Source organism: Ranitomeya variabilis, chromosome 8, assembly GCF_051348905.1.
Source record: "Ranitomeya variabilis isolate aRanVar5 chromosome 8, aRanVar5.hap1, whole genome shotgun sequence".
Lineage (NCBI taxonomy): Eukaryota > Metazoa > Chordata > Amphibia > Anura > Dendrobatidae > Ranitomeya > Ranitomeya variabilis.
Genome location: NC_135239.1, coordinates 50,951,328 through 50,969,014, shown reverse-complemented (window position 1 = coordinate 50,969,014; position 17,687 = coordinate 50,951,328).

Genomic DNA, 17,687 nt, shown 5'->3' with positions numbered 1-17,687 from the left:
ATTTTTCATTCAAAAAGTCAAATTGCGCTCCTTCCCTTCCGAGACTTACCATGTGCCCAAACAGTGGTTTACCCCCACATGTGAGGTATCAGTGTACTCAGGAAAAATTGCCCAACAAATTTTAGGATCCATTTTATCCTGTTGCCCATGTGAAAATTAAAAAATTGAGGCTAAAATATTTTTTTTGTGAAAAAAAAGTACTTTTTCATTTTTACGGATCAATTTGTGAAGCACCTGGGGGTTTAAAGTGCTCACTATGCTTCTAGATAAGTTCCTTGGGGGGTCTAGTTTCCAAAATGGGGTCACTTGTGGGGGAGCTCCAATGTTTAGGCACACGGGGGCTCTCCAAACGCGACATGGTGTCCGCTAAAGATTGGAGCCAATTTTTCATTCAAAAAGTCAAATGGCGCTCCTTCCCTTCCGAGTTCTGCCGTGCGCCCAAACAGTGGTTTACCCCCACATATGAGGTATCAGCGTACTCACAACAAATTGGACAACAACGTTCGTGGTCCAGTTTCTCCTTTTACCCTTGGGAAAATAAAAAAATTGTTGCTAAAAGATCATTTTTGTGACTAAAAAGTTAAATGTTCATTTTTTCCTTCCATGTTGCTTCTGCTGCTGTGAAACACCTGAAGGGTTAATAAACTTCTTGAATGTGGTTTTGAGCACCTTGAGGGGTGCAGTTTTTAGAATGGTGTCACTTTTGGGTATTTTCAGCCATATAGAACCCTCAAATTGACTTCAAATGTGAGGTGGTCCCTAAAAAAAATGGTTTTGTAAATTTTGTTGTAAAAATGAGAAATCACTGGTCAAATTTTAACCCTTATAACTTCCTAGCAAAAAAAAATGTTGTTTCCAAAATTGTGCTGATGTAAAGTAAACATGTGGTAAATGTTATTTATTAACTATTTTGTGTCACATAACTCTCTGGTTTAACAGAATGAAAATTCAAAATGTGAAAATTACAAAATTTTCAAAATTTTCGCCAAATTTCCATTTTTTTCACAAATAAACGCAGAAATTATCGACCTAAATTTACCACTAACATGAAGCCCAATATGTCACGAAAAAACAATCTCAGAATTGCTACAATCCGTTGAAGCGTTCCCGAGTTATTACCTCATAAAGGGACACTGGTCAGAATTGCAAAAAACGGCAAGGTCATTAAGGCCAAAATAGGCTGGGTCATGAAGGGGTTAATATTGTGGATGGGGAAGACCAAAAAATAGCAGCAAAGCTCATAAAGTGCCAGTGCCTATAAAGTTGATGCTTCTATGCGGAAAAAATAAATCTTGTTGAAAAAAATGTGTAAGAGATCAACATTAAAGAGGTGTATATCACTAGCTTAGTATAAAAGTGTATACCGCTTTAAGGGAGCCAAAACTATATAAATCATGCTAGGCAGTGGGACCAAATGCTTTCAGCCCCAACGCGCGTTTCGCATGGACTTCCTTGTGGGTCTGTGATTAATTAGCCAGATCCTACTGGGCCCTATAAATTGTAGACTTTCAGCCCTGGCGTGGTATCATATTAGGTTAGGTTTTATTTTAAGGTTTTCAGTTTTATTTTTCTATATTCTATATTTCATATTTACATGTTATAGCATTTACAAATTTTCCGTTGCAGTAATGCAGTTCCAATTTTCTAAATTCATTATTTTTAACATCTCAGAGTAAAGCTATTTTTCTTAGCCTTACATTATATGTAGACTTGATGAGGATGCCCACTGTAGCGTATGCAGAAGATTGGCATTTAGTGCATATACCTACTGTAAAATATTGGAAAATACATATTGTTATTCCTATTTACTTTTGAATTTATGAGTTTTCCAAATTAAATGCAATAACCCACATTAATGATAATCTTAACATCTCTACCACCAATTTTAAGATCATTTCATTGTTATTAAAAACATTTTTTTCATTCTTCAGACCAGTGACTTGCAGCAATCATGTCAAATCACATCCTTTTTCTTTGCAGATACACACTGAGTGTCTCTATCCATCAATAGGAATCATGAGATTAAGACTGTCAGGGAAGGGTTAGAATCCATAAAAAATTTGCAAACATTATCCAGGTTCGTAGCTGATCTGTCACAGACTGCATTATTTGAAGTATGTTCATATCCTTCACTGGACCTCCATAGGGATGCTGCTTTGAGTCTTCCAGTGTCCTTGTGAATATATATCTTGACTAACTAATATGCATAACTGACTGTGTTACAGTATGGATAATCCTGGAACCTAACCAAGAACACATCATCATTTACATTTTATGAACTGAGGCTGTAAAATATTGCATTAAAGATAATAACCAATTACACAAATTGCCTTTAATTTTCTAAATTTGGTGTTCTAAATGCTATTTGGATTTCTTAAGACGCTTTAAATTTCTAACAACGATATCATTCTTTCGTTAAAGCAATTAAAGAAAACTAACAAGTTACCTTCAATTTGCATATTAGGCTATTCTTCTAAGTAAATTGAAATTAGTGAAATTAGCGCATTTATTGTTGGTCATTATATTACAAAATAAATACGGTGAGTAGTTGTGCTTATTAAATCTACCATGTAATGTAATTCAAAAAATGATACTAAAAGAAAATGGTTTTGTTTGTGCATTGCTATACCGGGTATTTCTTGGATATTATTGAATTTCATTCCAGTGAAATAAGGTAACATTGGAGCAAAAATAAACAATTAGCAGCAACTAATTGTAAATAATATAATTATGAAGATATTATAGAAGGGGGATCTTTTTACATAATTTATTTTATGATAATGAATTCACAGTTCATTGCCTACATGTATAATTAATTAGAAAATTGTATAGATTTTACATTGCCCATTAGCTTTTTATCTATTTATAGCTTATAGAGAGGCGTTACAGTAAATATTCTTACTTGCTATTATGAAAATATATGAACAAAAGTTCTGGAACACCTACACAATAAACATACAAGTGTTTTTAAAACATTCGTTTCCAAATCCATAGGCATCACAATTGAGATGGTCACCTCTTTGTGGATGACAGATTCCACTCTTTAGGGAAGGCTTTCTACAAGAATTCAGAATGTGTTTGTGGGAAATTTTGCCCATTCATCAAGAACAAAATTGTTAAGTTGCTCACAAGCCTTCAAATCCTAAAGGCTTCCTTGGACAGATGTGGTGCTAGCCACACTGCAGAGCAGGTTCAAATGGACCCACCAGTCTTCACCATTTAACCCTTTTACAGGAGACTTACAATAAAGTGCCCTAAGTTCTGTCCATGGAGAAGTTGCTTGCCAGAAGAATGAGCTGGAGACAGGGTTAGTTGGACAAGCTGGGTCAGTAACAGTTTACAGAGCAAGGGACAAAATAAGAAGGCTAAACCATAGTTAGAGCTAACTCAGATATCCATTTTGGCACACAAGTGGTATCCATGTTTTTCATGGCTAGTACTTGTATTTAGAATAGTATATGGGGTCGTTCAAATGTCCATGATTTTTCTCAGCCCACCTGCCATATTCTAGGATGAAAAAAGGTAGCTGGAATGAAGGCTAAGGAGGAAGAATCTAATTGCTGCAGGAACATGGAATTACCAAATGTTAGCCATATGTCTTTTACTTAAAGAGAGCCTCTTCAACATTTTTCATGTTGAACTCGACACACCATGTAAGTGTGGCTGCAGAGTAGAATGCAACATTTAAAAACAATTTCATTACAGTTATATTAGCAAAGTATTTGGAACCTTTTGAGTATTTTTTTCTTTAAGTCCAACTGGGTTTAATAAAATTTTTCACTTGGGGGCAGCATGTACTTCTTCTTTTTGTATAATGTTGATCAATCAAAAGCAAGCAGCAACACTCGAAGAAAAGATCATGCCCCTTCATTACTTAGAACAAATTTCTGAAAATGTAAGCTGTAATGATACACCTCTGATCTCTTGGTCTAACTTCATTAATGAGTCAGTGTGGGGGGAGGAGCAGTGCAATTGAGCTTAGCTGTGTCATATTACAAGACTTTCTATCAGCTTTCCTCCTCACCTAACATTGTCAGCTTTGCTGTTTTGCCTTTCCACAAAAGTATCAGTTATCACACTTAAGTTGTGCTCAACTTGTAATCTGCAGTAAGATCAGAGTTGGGTCATTTTTAGTGTTGAGCGATACTGTCCGATATTTGAAAGTATCAGTATCGGATTGGATCGGCTGAAATCCAAAAAATATCGGATATCGCCGATACCGATACCCGATACCAATACAAGTCAATGGGACACAAATATGGGAAGGTATCCTGGATGGTTCCCAGGGTCTGAAGGAGAGGAAACTCTCCTTCAGGCCCTGGGATCCATATTCATGTAAAAAATAAAGAATAAAAATAAAAAATATGGATATACTCACCCCTCCGGCGGGCCCTGGACCTTAGCGGTGTAACCGGCAGCCTCCGTTCCTAAGAATGCAGTGAGTGAAGGACCTTCGATGACGTCGCGGTCACGTGAGCGGTCACGCGACCAATCACAAGACCACGACGTCATCGCAGGTCCTGTCCACTCACTGCATTCTTAGGAACGGAGGGTGCCGGTTACACCGCTAAGGTCCAGGGTCCGCCGGAGGGGTGAGTATATCCATATTTTTTATTTTTATTCTTTATTTTTTACATGAATATGGATCCCAGGGCCTGAAGGAAAGTTTCCTCTCCTTCAGACCCTGGGAACCATACACTGGGAACTTTCGATTTCGATTTCCGATATCACAAAAATATCGGAACTCGGTATCGGAATTCCGATACAGCGAATATCGGCCGATACCCGATATTTGCAGTGTCGGAATGCTCAACACTAGTCATTTTACATTTCACACAGAAGCTGTCCAGAACAAATATATAATGACAGCCTGATCTTACTGCAGAGTGATTACAAGTTTCTTGAGCACAGCAGACATAAGTCTGATTACTGACCCTCTCAGTAATAATGAGAGCTGAGACAAGGGTTTGTAATGTGACACAGCTAAGCTCAGCTGCACTGCCCCTCCCATAAACTAACACAAAATTAGACCAGGATATCGGAGCTGTATTATTACATCTCACAAATTGAGAAATCTACTCTATGCCACTGTAGGGAATGTTATCTTATTTCCAATGAGTGTTACTCCCTGTCAGGGCTCTGAATATCTTTTGATTACCTTTTGGGCATTCATGCCCTTTTTCAAGATATTGTCTTTTGTCTCATGTGCTCTATGTCTTCCTGCTTTATAACTCCACTCCATATTCTAGTCAGTGCTAGAGTATTCTGCTTGTTGTGTCATGTTCCTGGTCCTGGTGGCTTCCTGGTTTCCTCTGCCTCTGCAAACTCTGTGGATATGCAGTTTCTCCACTCTCAGAGATTCTGCTGTATACACCTGTTACCAGTATTCCTCCTGATTCAGGCTGCTTGTTCTGCTCCCTCTGTGCCTCTGACCCTACCTGCAATTGCTAGACATGTAAGCTGGTTACTACTCTGTCTCTTCTTTCGGTTAAATAGATGCAGAGCACGGGACTGCTCTGCAATATCTGAGACATTCTACCCAGGCCTCTTTGGTTCATCTGATAGACTATGTGGACTTGTCTGTATATATCTCCGTGTATGAACTAGACAAGGACTTACTTGTTTCAAGCATCCTCAAGTGTGAACTGCTCTTCACAGACGGCTCCTTTTTTTGCATTTTCCTTGGAGGTTTCCAACAGATATATGCCATTTATCCTCAAGTCCCTTTGATATGGCCCCACTGATCAAAAAAAGGGCGATCCAAAAGTCCCGTGAATAGATTCAGGTGCTTCTCAGAAAAGTTAGAATATCATCAAAAAGTTAATTTATTTCAGTTCTTCAATACAAAAAGTGAAACTCATATATTATATGGAGTCATTACAAACAGAGTGATCTATTTTAAGTGTTTATTTCTGTTAATGTTGATGATTATGGCTTACAGCCAATGAAAACCCCAAAATTCTCTTGGCTTACTGTGCCAAAAATCCCCTGGAAGTACTGTGCCTAAAAGCCTCTGGGAATACTGTGCCTAAAAGCCTCTGGGAGTACTGTGCCTAAAAGCCTATGTGTGTACTGTGTCAAAAAGCCTCTCAGTGTACTCTTCAGCTGTGTGTTTTAGAGTAGTGTGCCTAAAAAAAACTATAATCTGCACAAGTTGGGTTCCTAAAAAATAGCTATAGTTATTGCATCAGGAAGGGGGAGTGCTGCCCATTCTTTTTCTCTGGACAGTACAATTTTTTGTTTGGCCTAGAAATGATAACGAGTGAGCTGATGCCAATTGTTTTTTTCACAGACTAAAACAAACAGTGGTCCTGAAACATTATTTATTTGGCCTTCTAATGACAATAAGATGAATGATGCCAATTATTTGTTTCCCATACTACTAAGAAAAAGATACTGTTTCTGAAGATGTATTTATTTGGACTACTGATGGCAATGAACTGGCTAATGCAAATCATTTATTTATCAGACTACTAGTAAACACACAACAACTAGTGTTGAGCGATACCTTCTGATATTCAAAAGTATCGGTATCGGATTGGATCTGCCGATATCCAAAAAATATCGGATATCGCCGATACCGATACCCGATACCAATACAAGTCAATGGGACACAAATATCGGAAGGTATCCTGGATGGTTCCCAGGGTCTGAAGGAGAGGAAACTCTCCTTCAGGCCCTGGGATCCATATTCATGTAAAAAATAAAGAATAAAAATAAAAAATATGGATATACTCACCCCTCCGGCGGACCCTGGACCTTAGCGGTGTAACCGGCAGCCTCCGTTCCTAAGAATGCAGTGAGTGAAGGACCTTCGATGACGTTGCGGTCACGTGAGCGGTCACATGAGCGGTTACGTGACCAATCACAAGACTGCGACGTCATCGCAGGTCCTGTACACTCACTGCATTCTTAGGAACAGAGGGTGCCGGTTACACCGCTAAGGTCCAGGGTCCGCCGGAGGGGTGAGTATATCCATATTTTTTATTTTTATTCTTTATTTTTTACATGAATATGGATCCCAGGGCCTGAAGGAGAGTCTCCTCTCCTCCAGACCCTTTGAACCATACACTGGGAACTTCCGATTCCGATTTCCGATATCACAAAAATATCGGAACTCGGTATCGGAATTCCGATACAGCGAATATCGGCCGATACCCGATATTTGCAGTATCAGAATGCTCAACACTAACAACAATACTGAAGTTTTATTTTTTGAGCCTAGAAATGGCAATGAGATGGCTGATGCCAATTTTTTTATTTCCCAGACTAATAAAAATACACAGCAGTCCAGAAAAATTATTTTCGGGGCCTTGAAATGGCAGCTGATGTGATATATTGGTTTGCAAAAGTAAACAATTCTATTTGGGGTCTAGAAATGGCAACTAGAAGGCTGATGTGATATATTGATTTGCAAAAGTAGTACAAAAAACACACCAGACCTAGAACATTATATTTGGGGCCTACTAATAACAATGAGATAACTGATGCCAATTATTTATTTCTCAATCTACTAGAAGACACTCAGAGGCTTAAATTAGCAGTACAGAGGGGGGACAGTAAACATTGCAGCTTAAACATACACTACTACCAAAGGAGGAGGATGCAGAACAGTACTCCCACAATTGGAGGGTGCAGAGTACACACAGCAGCTTAAAGGACAGTACTCCCACAGGTGGAGGGTGCAGAGTACACACAGCAGCTTAACGGACAGTACTCCCACAGATGGAAGGTGCAGAGTACACACTGCGACTTTTAGCACAGTACTCTCACAAATGGGTTTACAGAGTGCACACAGAGGTCAAAGGACACTACTCCTGCAGGTGGTGGGTGCAGAGAGAACACAGCAACTTGAAGGACAGTCATAGTATTAAATTGATATGAATGCAGTCTGATTTTCAATCACTTTGCATTTGTCCAATTTAATCCCAAATTCGAGTGAGCCCTTAGTCATGTGCTGATGAGCTGTTCTTCCTAATTCTCTTAATATTCAGTGAAAAACTGAGAGAAGCTGAAAGAGAAGCTCATTCTCATGTGACCGTAAGATTGAAAATCGAATATGAGTGAAGTTGCCATGTGATGACTGCTGGAACCTGAAAGCAGAGCTGAATCCTGACAGTGTATATATTACACTCTGTTAGGATTGACATGCTACAAAGCTTCATTTTATAATAAAAGAGTGCATCCGGTTTTGAGATAAAAGTCTGCAGTCACTATAGGTGTCTGCAGGCTTCTGAATTCTCACAGCACATAGGCTGCACACTTTTAGGATTCTACCTTGCACATGTATGCAATTTGTATACTTGTTGCCACATTCCGACTAGATGTGTCCGGCCTTGTGCAATTCATTTTTATTGAGTGAGGCCACTCATGTCTAGTCGTCATGTGACCGTATGTATGCAAATCGCCGGCACGAGAGAATCCTGATAGCGTGCAATGCGCACTGTGAGAATTTAGAAGTCTGCAGTCACATAGAATGACTACAGACTCATCACAAACTTGGACAACACCCTTAACGCTCCTAACAAATAAAAACATGAAAATTAGTCAGTATCACAAAAAACATTTACCGTACATCCAGTTACCTGATTGATGAAGTTGTTTGTGGAGACATTCTCTTTCTTTTCTTCTTCATCTTGTCCAAATGCAATGATGACTTTTCAAATCCACAACTCGTCTCTTCAGACATCCATCTTCTCTGCTCTTCTGCAGCACATTCCCACATGATGCCCTTAAAGATAGCAGTGTCATTATAGTGCTCCAGAGTAAAAATATCTGCCCTAAGCTGAACGCCTAAATAAATAATTGTCCCTCACTATATTCCCTGCACAAAATATGACCCCCACACTGTTCCTCTTATGGTACATGCCCCCCACACTTCCCTCTCCTTTCCACACTGGGCCCCCTTTTCACACTATCTGCCCACACTGTGTCCCACCTATACAGTCTCAATACTAAGCTCCCTCACCACACTGCCTCTCCTTGACTTTCTATACCTTCCTGGCTGTGACCATTTAAATGTTCTACTATGCTATCCCCCTACACTTCTTAGTCTTCATTCTGTGCACTCTCTCACTTCTCCCTACATACCGCACTATTCCCATTAATAGTCTCCTAACACATTTACCATCTCACTGTCTATACTGCCTCCAACACACAGTAAATCATACCCAGCCCCTTTACACTAAATCTTCCCCACACAGTAAATACCCCCACACAGTAAATACTCCCACACAGCAAATCTCCCCCACAACCAGTAAATAATCTCTCACACAGTAAATCTCTCCCAGCCCCGTTACACTAGATTTCCTCCACACAGTAAATACCCCCACACACAGAAAATACTCCCTCACACAGTAAATCTTCAGTGTCTTCAGCTCAACTTGTGTGGAGAACTTACCACCAATGTGCACCTCTGGGTGCCGGTGAGTGACATTAGCAGCATGATCACATGACCTGATCATGCTGCTGACATCATTCTGACCCTGCGGTTAGAGCTTCAATGGTACTCACGTCTGAAAGACAATTGATGTCTGGGAGCTGGCGCGCTGCAGCTTCTCTGAGTTGGCTATCAGCTTGACAGCTAGCTCAGAGAACTGCCTACTCCCAGTCTGGGGGGCGGAAAATGCAGCAGCCAGGGAAAACACTTTGAACCGCTACATTATAGGGCCTGACTGCGCCCCGATGTTGGCTGTGATTGGGGTACCTAATGACCCCCTTTATATAATTTAGCCACTGTAAAAAGTCATACTAGTACATTATATGTCATGGTACAGAGCCTAAAAAAATGACTTTTCATCCAAAGGGGCTTTGGTGTACCCTTAACATGGCCAAGGGCTCAGTGCACTATTGTGCCCTCTCAATTTGCCTTTTTTGGACTTACCACATTTATAATTGGCAGCATTTACTTGCCCAGAGCAAGTGGTGCCTGAATTAATCATGCTAGTCTGCAGGCATGTATGCAGTGTGGGCAGGAACATTCTCCTTCCTGTCTCATCTCTGCAGCCACTGCTCGCTGCCCTGATGCACCTGGAAGTAAAGTGAATGAGTAGCTTTAGATAGAAACAAGGGAGAGAAACATTCTTTACCCCACACATATGCACACTGACACTGTGCGTACTGACACTGTGCGCACTGACATTGTGCACAAGTGGTGGGCTCAGACAGTGACAGTGCGTTTGTGCAGACACTTGGGCTAAGTTCAAGTATTGCTCGCTCTGGTAAAACACTGTTATTCAAGCGTTAATTGAGGGGCATAAAGGTGCACTGAGCCCTTGGCCACACCAAGCGTACACCAAAGCCCACTCATTTGCCTTTGAATTAAAAACAATTTTTTCAGGCACTGTACCACTAAAACAAACAGTTTTAGTACAATTTTTATAAGGGCTATGTCCTCTATGAGCCTGCCATGTTTAAAGCCAACTATGTAAATTAGAAGTGCAAAATTCCTACAGAAACTGAACAAGCAGAGATGCTTGATTGAAAATGAATAGCTTGTAAGCATGCAGAGACATAAAGGTCTGTACAAAGAAGCAAGCAGAAAATAAATTACAATGCCACTTAAAAACATATTTCAATATTTTCCATATTTACAAAGTTTCTTTGCTATTTTCATGCTCATTACGTCTGTATGTAAACTTTGAAGTTATGTTCAAACGTGGGCATATACTTTGAGAATTCTAATCATTCATGAATAGAAAAAGAAAAGTCAACATGCATAAATACAAATGAACCTGTGTATAATGCAAATTATCAATAGTCACATAAACATGTTTTCCAAAAATGAGAAAACACTAATTTTGATGAATGCAAAAGGTCCTGTTAGATAATTAACGGATACAAATCAGCTTAAATCTACAAGTCCAAATAAATTCACAGTAATATCCTTGGTGCATGGCACGTGCTGCTATTTTTTCTCCATAAATCAAGAAATCATCAAAACCTTTGTAAACAAATCATTTTGATTAACTTTGTAAAGTAAAATGCAATGTGTACAATGTAAGACACTACAAAGACAGCAAACCCTATCAGAGAGCTCTAAGAGGGAATAATTAAATCACATTAAAAAGGAATATATTTTAGTTTGGAATTTCAGCTTTTGCATTGCTTCACAGATTGTCAACTTATGCACCAAAGTGATTGAGATTTGAGAGTTATCATGAACACAATAATTAATAATGATTTGCATTTATATAGTTCTTTTCATCTTATCTGAATCACATTGTGCTTTTCAATTACTCCACTTCAGAAAAACACAAGCAACCACCTGGGAGCAGATACCCTTGAAAATAATTTTACTGTACTGCATCTCTCAGACTTTTGAAAAATAAAATAAAATAAATTATTTAAAAAAATGATGTACCATTATTAGCTATTATGGTCTTAGACTGAAACACATTATTTTATACAACTACATTATATATTGGTTTTGCATTTAGACTTCTTGAGAAAGAAAAAGGCAGGAACTCTTTGATGAATTGTTCTGTTCTAGAAGTGAAGATTGTCTGACACTTTGGAGAGCAGTGAACGCCATTAAGACAACGATGAAGGTTCCAGGAAATGGATTATCACAAGTCATCACTCATTTTCATATTCAGACTGGAGTGCAATTGGATGGAAATGAGATTGACCACCCTACTTCTTCTGATATAGTAAATGGGTTGTGCCAAAAACACAGAATAGGGGATAAGTTGTTAATCTACCTATGGAACAAAATTGAAAAATGAACTAAAAGGACTGCTACAGCTCTAAATAACTATGCCGCCTAAAAGCATTCAGATCCAAGGCTACTGCATATGAATAACACCTGGGAGAAAAGTGGAAGGCAACAACTAAATGAAGAATGGCAATTAGTGATAAGCAAGTGTGCTCGTTACTTGAGATTTCCGAGCATGCTCGGGTGTTCTCTGAGTATTTTGGGCATGCTCGTAGATTATCTTTGAGTCCCCACAGCTGCATAATTTGAGGCTGCTAGACAGCCTGAATACATGTGGGGATTGCCTAACAAACAGGGACTCAAACATTGGGACTCAAACATTATATACGAGCACAGCCAAGATACTCAGAGAACACCCGAGCATGTTTGGAAAACCCGAGTAACGAGCACACTCGCTCATCACTAATGGCAGTATCTACAAAATACATATAATTCTTTATTGAAAATCGCAAAATTACAGACAAAATCTAAAAATCTAAATCTAAAAATAATTAAAACTTATTAGGAATGAGCAAATCGAATCACAGGATATTGGGCCATTGACCAGGTATTTCATAGCTGATGGATGGGACCCCTGTGAACCACCTCTTACCTGCCATCATCTATGGCTCCTATTTTGATTAACTTTATATGATGTCATGGTTGATCATGATGCACATATAATGTCACGTCAGGCAGGCTAATCAAAAGAGGAGTCTCGGATGATGGCAGGTACCGGGTGGTAAAGTATGTATTACTCCCATCAGCAGCCATGGAATACTGATTTACCTGCTGGAAAAGGGTCCTTGTGAATGTATCTGTTCATCGCTAAAAGTTACTAGTGCAGGTACCAGAAGCCTAAAATACGAGTATTCAATCCTGGTGAAGGGATGAGCTGGAATGGGGGAAAGCTACCATGCTCAGTAAAAATATATTAGGGTCTCCTTACTGATTGGCCCATATCCCAACTTATTCCTTTACCAGTATATTACATCTATTTTTCAGGGATCAGGAACTTTATATATATATATATATATATAAATTTTTTACTTATGATTTATGCCATTATATACATGTTCTTCTAGTCTTTTATATAGTGTATTGTGTTATATATTTTTTATTCTGCACAATTGTCACCATATTAGGACCAACCAATATTCTTATAACCAAAATGTATCTGGCTGAATAAGTGCAATGCACCTAAGTATCATGAGATAAACTAAAAGAAAAATTGTGCTAAAAATATCTTACAAATATATCAACTTTATTCAATATAAAATATCATAACGGATTTTGTTAAAAAACAGAGTCGCTCAATGGAGGACAAACAACAAACCTCTTGAGGCTATAAACAGTATATAGGTATTATATCTGGCTTCCTATCGCATCGCACAGAGACTCCAGTTCAAAACCCTCACAATGACCTACAAATCCATCCACTACCTATGTCCTCCATACATCTGTGACGTGATCTCCCGGTACCTACCAACACGCAACCTCCGATCCTCTCAAGACCTCCTTCTCTACTCCCCTCTCATCTCTTCTTCCCACAACTGCAACCAAGACTTCTCCCGTGCTTCCCCCATACTCTGGAACTCTCTACCCCAACACATCAGACTCTCGCCTACCATAGAAACCTTCAAAAAGAACCTGAAGCATCACTTCTTCCGACAAGCCTACAGCCTGCAGTGGTCCTGAACCTACTGAACCGCCGCACAACCAGCTCTACCCTCTCCTAGTGTATCATCACCCATCCCCTGCAGACTGTGAGCCCTCGCTGGCAGGGTCCTCCCTCCTTATGTACCCGTGTGCCTTGTTTTTTGCTCATGTTTAATGTATTTGTCAATATTTGCCCCGTATTTCACATGTAAAGCGCCATGGAATAAATGGCGCTATAAAAATGTATAATAATAATAATATCTACATACCTATTGCAGTTCTTTCCTTAATGGTAAGCATATAGATCAAATAGAAGAGTATAAAAAACAAACTTATATAGCAATAATGTGGAGCCCTGATAGGTGTGTAGCTCAGCACCCCAACATGCTTTTCACCAAACTTCGTAAGGGGTGTGCATATAAATACATTGTTTTATATATATATTTAGCTATGCATATAGTTTATAACTCAGGACTTTACCTTGAGGTGACTGTTATTAGGAGTTCACAATATTATTTATGTTAGCCTTTTTTTTTCTATTCCTGGTATCCTATGGTATGTTTTAATTGTTTTCTCACCCTTGCTAGCTGAATGTAATTTTCATAAAGAATTATTGCATTTAGCAGATATTGAGTCATGAACCTTGGCTCAGATTGAATGAGAAGGCTGCAGACACTCAGAGGCTGCTGATTGGCTGCAACTGTCATGTGACACACCCCACTGGCAATACAGTTTTTTTATTTCACAGAAGTGCTTTAGTAAAAAATGTAGTAGAAAACACCTTTAGGGTAATCTTATGCTTAACTGTAGAACTTCATTTATTTGGATGCCACATATACACAACTAGCACACTTGAGAAAATGTCACAGCCATCTGGACTTACGGGCACCAGGCGTTATCAATAATCCTGCTCTATTTATGCAATTAGGAAAGCGCAGGCGATGATCCCAAAATAACTTTTTTTGTCAAAAGCTCTTTATATGACATTGTCAGGATATATTTACGGAAGCTTTAAAAGAAGCCATTGGCATGTGTCCTTAGGCTTTGATCTCTGTTGATACCTAATGGACTGTTTCTGACAATTCTTTCACTGCCATTCTGATTCTCTGGTATCTTGAGTATTTCGACAGGAGCATAAGTTGGTATATCTGCAATGTGAGAATACATTCACACTGTGGCCATTTTATAGACAAAACCCAAGAAAAAAAAGCAACAAATTGAGCATGTGCCCTATAGTAAATAAAGTAAATAGTAAAGAAAATAAATAGTTTGCACTATTTTGATCAAAAAAGCATAAAAGCTGTTAGGGCTGGCGGAACACACTGAATAAATATAAAGATAATAAAAGGTGCGTTTGCAGACTGGGGTCCACAGTGCAGAGATGGAACCTACTGATAGGTAATGGTGGCACTATTTGACGGTACTACACCAGAATAAACACGGGTTCCGTCATCTGGTATGAACTGATGCAAACTCTGTTGCTTCACAGAGACGCAGAGAAACAAAGGAAATGCTGTGCTCTGTTAACAGTCACAGGGTGCGGCAGACGGACGCTGGTGGGATCCCTGAAACTCACCCCCACTATGCTGGTGATTGATCTCGCTCTGACCTTCGGTGGCTTTTAAGCCCGTGCCTGAGGATGCCCTGTGTCAGATGCTGAGATCAAGCGGGAGTTCCCACCCTACACTGACCAGTTGTCAGGACTGATTAAAGATTACCGCACAGAGTGCGTACAGCGCCGCTCTGGCGGACACCACTAACCACTCTAACTAGTGCTGGGAAAGCGCACTGATTGCTCATGGCGCCGCACTTGCGGTATCTGCTGGTTTGATGCAGTAGGATCGTGCTCTTGCATCTAGGATAGAATGGTCAGGCAGTAGGTAGCTCCAACATTCGCAAGCATTCAACAACACTAGGAATGCGAATGATTAAGGAGCAATCACCTGAACAGGCATACATCCACACACACACGATAACAGGTTTATACTAGCTCATGGCCGTGTGGCCATGCAAACCTTTTAAAGCGGAAGCTCTCCAGGACCGTCCTAGTGGTCCAATAGGAGCTGCTACAGGACCTGAGCATGTGACCCCCGACCTCCAATGGGAGGTCATCCTTTGGACATGCTCAGAAGAAGAAAAGCAGGACTTAGTCCCAGGAGCGCCCGCTCACTGCTGATCAGTACTGTTTACGATGGCTGAGCTTGGAAGGACAGCAGTAACCAGCCCCACAGTATCAGCTTGAGCCAGACACTGGGACCGATGTCTCTACTGAGCAGGCTCCACTGCGGCTAGAGAAGAATGGGAGACCACAGTGGAGATGGTTTGAGATTCCTCCGATGCAGCGGCGGGAGCTCGACACATAACAAAAGCAATCATGGGATAGCTAATATGATATTTTGACCAAAATAGCATTAACTAAGTGCCTTATGTTATTTTCATGTATTGTTACTATTTTATTATTTTCTCGTATTTACTATTGCATATATGTTGTTTTCTTTTTTTTCTGTTAATTGGCTACAGGGTGTACATGCTTTTATATTACATGTTTACCAACTTATGCTCTTGCTCATTTCTTTGGTTTTTCCGTAGTTTCCTGTACTTTGCACAATCGTGTTTGCCACCTCTTTCTGAGCCATTCATTTAATCCATATACCTTCCTATAGACAAGTGACCAAACTGTCAGTACCCCTATACTGCCCTACACTTATTCATATTGAAGTTGACTGACAGAAGGTAAAGTTTTAAAGCTAGAAACAGGCTAGGACCATCCTGACTGGGTATACCTTGTTGTGGTAGGATGGCTTTTATGCTTTTTTGATCAAAACAGTGTTAACTAAGCACCCAATGATATTTTCATGTACTGCTACTATTTATTTACTGTATAGTATATGTTTGATTTGTTTTTTCTTGGGTTTTATCTTTGGAATTTGGAAGCTTTTTTGAGCTTTCCGATGCCCCTGTATCATCTTTGGGACCATGTAAAGGACATTTTTTAAAAAACAACTGTTTCATCTCCTAACTAGTGATGAGAGACTATACTCATTACTCGGGTTTCCCTGAGCATGCTCGGGTGGTCTCTGAGTATTTTTGCGTGCTCGGAGATTTAGTTTTCATCACCACAGCTGCATTATTTGTGACTGCTAGACGGCTGAACACATGTGGGAATTCCCTTACAAACAGGCAACCCCCACATGTATTCAAGCTGTCTAGCAGTCATAAATCATGCAGCTGCGGCGACGAAAACTAAATCTCCGAGCACTTCCAAATACTCGGAGACCACCTGAGCATGCTCGAGGAAACCCGAGTAATGAGTATACTCACTCATCACTACTCCTAGCATGTTTTTTGGTGACAATATAAGGCAAGATCAAATACTTTAAAACACTCAACCAAACTACGTCTCATATCTCTGCCACTCGAAAAAAAGGCCTTTGAGCCCCAAAACGCATTGTGTATTGAGATTTTAATAACCTTGCTCTAGGTCTGTTATCGATTTTAGTTGGGAATTACCCAACAAAACCAAACTGTGGTACATTTCTGAAATATGAAGGTCAAACTTTTAATAATAATAATAATAATAATAATAATAATAATAATCTTTATTTATATAGCGCCAACATATTCCACAGCACTTTACAATTAAGCGGGGACATATACAGACAAATTCAATACAAGTTAAGACAATTTAAACAGTGACATTAGGAGTGAGGTCCCTGCTCGCAAGCTTACAATCTACAAGGAAATGGGGGGGACACAATAGGTGATAAGTGCTTGTTATTTCAGGTCTGGCAATTATAATAAATAGGGATTTTCATATAAAGCTGCATGATCCGGTCATCAGCCCGTGTGTTTAAGTGCAATAGTCAAGTATCAAGTGCAGTTATGTGCATGGAGGGTATGGAGACAGATGAATAGTAGGGTGCAGATTTAGAATAATATTTGGAAGGAGGGAACAGGGCAAAGTTAGTTTACTGAGTAATTGATGTGGTAGGCTTGTTTGAAAAGATGGGCTTTTAGAGCGTGCTTGAATAGGTCGGGGCTAGGTATCAGTCTGATCGTCTGGGGAAGTGCATTCCAGAGAGCTGGCGCAGCATGAGAGAAGTCTTGTAGACGGAGGTGCGGCACCACGAGAGAAGTCTTGTAGACGGAGGTGCGAGGTTCGGATTAGGTCATTTGTAGAATGGGGGCACGTGTTGGGCGATAGACAGAGATGAGAGAGGAGATATAAGGCGGTGCAGAACTGTGGAGGGCTTTGTGGGTGAGAGAGATGAGTTTATACTGGACCCTGTAGCAAATGGGTAGCCAGTGTAATGACTGGCACAAGATGGAGGCA